Source organism: Macaca nemestrina, chromosome X, assembly GCF_043159975.1.
Source record: "Macaca nemestrina isolate mMacNem1 chromosome X, mMacNem.hap1, whole genome shotgun sequence".
NCBI lineage: Eukaryota > Metazoa > Chordata > Mammalia > Primates > Cercopithecidae > Macaca > Macaca nemestrina.
The window spans coordinates 111291877-111295662 of NC_092145.1; the positions used below are offsets into that span (position 1 = coordinate 111291877).

Genomic DNA, 3786 nt, shown 5'->3' on the forward strand with positions numbered 1-3786 from the left:
AGAGGCTGAGGCAGGTGAATCGTTTGAACCCAGAAGGCAGAGGTTGCAATGAGCCGAGACCACGCCTTTGCACTCCAGCCTAGGCAACAGAGCAAGGCTCCATCTCAAAAAAAAAAAAAAAAGAAAGAAAGAAAGAAAAGAAAGAAAAAGAAAACATAGGGGAATTAAGCATGATATATCTGCTCTTTGACTCAAGTGACAAAATGTATTTTTATTTTTATTCTTTTTTTTTTTTTTAGATGGAGCGTTGCTCTGTCACCCAGGCTAGAGTGCAGTGGTGCAATCTCAGCTCACTGCAACCTCTGCCTCCCGGGTTCAAGCGATTCTTCCACCTCAGCCTCCTTAGTAGCTGTGATTACAGGCACGCACCACCACACCCAGCTAATTTTTGTATTTTTAGTAGAGATGGGGTTTCACCGTGTTGGCCAGGCTGCTCTCAACTCCTGACTTCAAGTGATCCACCCACCTCGCCCACCCAAAGTGCTGGGATTACAGGCGTGAGCCACCACACCTGGCTACAAACTGCATTGTGATGCCATTGGTTGAGATAAAGGAGACAGTGGGGGAGCATCTGAGTAAGGGAAATAGGATAAATCTGTTTGGATGGATAAGCAGTATGCGACACCCACATGAACGTCAAACAGGTCATTGCAGTACGTTTGTGTCTGGTGTTCCAGAGAAAGGTCTAAGCTGAAGGCCTAGAGGATCTTCCAAATATTTGCAATAATTAAGGCAATGGGAGAAGAGGCAGTCACTTAGGAAGAGAGGATCAGACAGGATTATACCCAAGGATATTCTAATACTTGGAAGTTTGATACAAGTGGAGTAGCCAGAGAAGGAGAAAAAAAAAAAAAAAAAACAAGAGAGGCCTGGCATGGTGGCTCATGCCTGTAATCCCAGCACTTTGGGAGGCCGAGACGGGTGGATCACGAGGTCAGGAGTTCCAGACCAGCCTGACCAACTGTGGGGAAAAGAAAGAGATCAGCCTGTTACTGTGTCTATATAGAAAGAAGTAGACATAAGAGACTCCATTTTGTTCTGTATTTGAGATGCTGTTAATCTGTGACCCTACCCCCAACCTTGTCCTTGCAAGAGACATGTGCTGCGGTAACTCAAGGTTTAATGGATTTTGGGCGTGCAGGGTGTGACTTTGTTCCTAGAAAAGCTAGGTATTGTCCAAGGTTTATCCCCATGTGATAGGATGAAACAATGTTGCTAAAAGGTTTATCTCAAGGCACAGGATTTTCCTTTAAACTTATTCATGTCACAGATCCTTGTTCTTATGTCTTACTGCTAATTTCCTCCCTAAAAACGATCCTATTGTCCTGCCACTCCCTTATCTTTAAGATGGTAAAGATAATTATAAATACTAAGGGAACTCAGAGGCCGGTGCCGGCGTGGGTCCTCTGTAAACTGAGCGCCGGTCCCCTGGGCCCCCGCTTTTCTTTCTCTATACTTTGTCTCTGTGTCTTATTTCTTTTCTCAAGTCTCTCGTTCCACCTTACGAGAAACACCCACAGGTGTGGAGGGGCAGGCCACCCCTTCACCAACATGGTGAAACCTCGTCCCTACTAAAAATACAGAATTAGCTGGGCGTGGTGGTGCGTGCCTATAATCCCAGCTACTCAGGAAGCTGAGGCAGGAGAATCGCTTGAATCTGGGAGGCGGAGGTTGCAGTGAGCCGAGATCGCGCCACTGCACTCCAGCCTGGGTGACAAGAGTGAGACTCCGTCTCAAAAAAAAAAAAAAAAAAGAATTAGCTGGGCATGGTGGCGCATGCCTGTAATCCCAGCTACTCGGGAGGCTAAGGCAGGAGAATCACTTGAACCCAAGAAGCAGAGGTTGCAGTGAGCCGAGATCGTGCCACTGCACTCCAGCCTAGGTGACAGAGTGAGACTCCATCTTAAAAAAAAAAAAAAAAGAAAGAAAGAAAGAAAAAGAAAAACCAAGACAGTGAGAGGAATTGTGGGTTTCACTAGAAAGTCACAGGAAAGGGCAGAGAATTGATTGCTGGTTTGGCAAATCATGCATCAGTGGTCTGGTTAAGAGCAGTCCCAAAAACATGGGAGTGATACACACCAAACTGAATTGAGTTGAATATGGTCTGGGACATGAGGAAGTGGAATCTGAAGAAAGCCAGATGACTGGCCTTGTTGAGCACAGTAGGGGAATCATGCCAAGGGGAGTATATAGGGCCAAAATTCACAAGTAAATATGTCCATGGGAATTAACAACACAGTATCTGAAACAACCTAGGCAGCCATCAGTTGGGGAAGGGCTGAACAATGCTACGTAGTATCATGAACCAGTTGAAAAGATGTTCTTACATATTAATATATGAAGAAACAGAAGCATCAAAACAATACTTCAAAAAAAGTAAAGGATGGAGGAATTGCATCAATGTGAAACCCTGATTGTATTAAAAGAATGAGATTTCTCTGTATTTTTTCATTTTTTTTCTTTAATACTCAGTCTCCACAGACTCAAAAATTGCCATTGCCGACTATATTGCAAGTCTTCGGGGTGGGGTACTGGGAAAAGTTTCCAATTAGCAATAACCATATGTTGGCTAAACCTCATCGGCTATGATACTGCCACTGCAAAAAGCGTATTTCTTTTTTTCAAGAATTTTTTTTTTTTTTTTTTTTGGAGACAGGGTTTCCCTCTGTTGCCCAGGCTGGAGTGCAGTGGTGCGATCTTGGCTCACTGCAACCTCTGCCTTCTGGGTTCCAACGATTCTCCTGCCTCAGCCTCCCAAGTAGCTGGGACTTACAGGCGCCCACCACCATGCCCGGCTAATTTTTTGTATTTTAATAAAGAGGAGGTTTCACCATGTTGCCCAGGGTGGTCTCAAACCCCTGAGCTCAGGCAATCCACCTGCCTTGGCTTCCCAAAGTGCTGGGATTACAGGCATGCACCACCATGCCTGGTCCTTTTTTTTTTTTTTTTTTTTTTTTGAGACGGAGTCTCGCTCTGTCACCCAGGCTGGAGTGCAGTGGCCGGATCTCAGCTCACTGCAAGCTCCGCCTCCCGGGTTCACGCCATTCTCCTGCCTCAGCCTCCCGAGTAGCTGGGACTACAGGCGCCTGCCACCTCGCCCGGCTAAGTTTTTGTATTTTTAGTAGAGACGGGGTTTCACTGTGTTACCCAGGATGGTCTCGATCTCCTGACCTCGTGATCCGCCCGTCTCGGCCTCCCAAAGTGCTGGGATTACAGGCTTGAGCCACCGCGCCCGGCCGGGAGTTTCACTCTTGTCACCCAGGCTGGAGTGCAATGGCAGGATCTGGGCTCGCTGTAACCTGCCTCCTAGGTTCAAGCGATTCTTCTGCCTCAGCCTCCCCAGTAGCTAGGATTACAGGCACGTGTCACCATGCTCGGCTAATTTTTTTTTTTTTTTTTTGAGACAGAGTCTCACTCTATTACCCAGGCTGGAGTGCAGTGGTGCGATCTCCGCTCACTGCAACCTCTGCCTCCCGGGTTCAAGTGATTCTCCTGCCTCAGCCTCCCGAGTAGCTGGGACTACAGGTGTGCACCACAATGTCTGGCTAATTTTTTGTATTTTTAGTAGAGATGGGGTTTCACCATGCTGGCAAGGCTGATCTCGAACTCCTAACTTCGTGATCTGCCTGCCTTGGCCTCCCAGAGTGCTGGGATTACAGGCGTTAGCCACCGCGCCCAGCCTATTTATTATTTCTTAATGTAAAGTTTAATTAAAAATCCTTCCAGCCGCACGCAGTGGCTCACGCCTGTAATCCCAACACTTTGGGAGGCTGAGGCAGGCAGATC

The 3786-nt window shown here is 46.9% G+C and overlaps 1 non-coding gene across 1 annotated transcript; it reads right to left on the reverse strand.

The window, feature by feature from the left end:
• Positions 1-2471: 2471 nt before the first annotated feature.
• On the reverse strand, positions 2472-2609 carry LOC112428909 (U4 spliceosomal RNA). The gene has a single exon (XR_003020970.1). It is a non-coding gene; the product is annotated as a U4 spliceosomal RNA (small nuclear RNA).
• Between the last annotated feature and the right edge of the window lie 1177 nt (positions 2610-3786).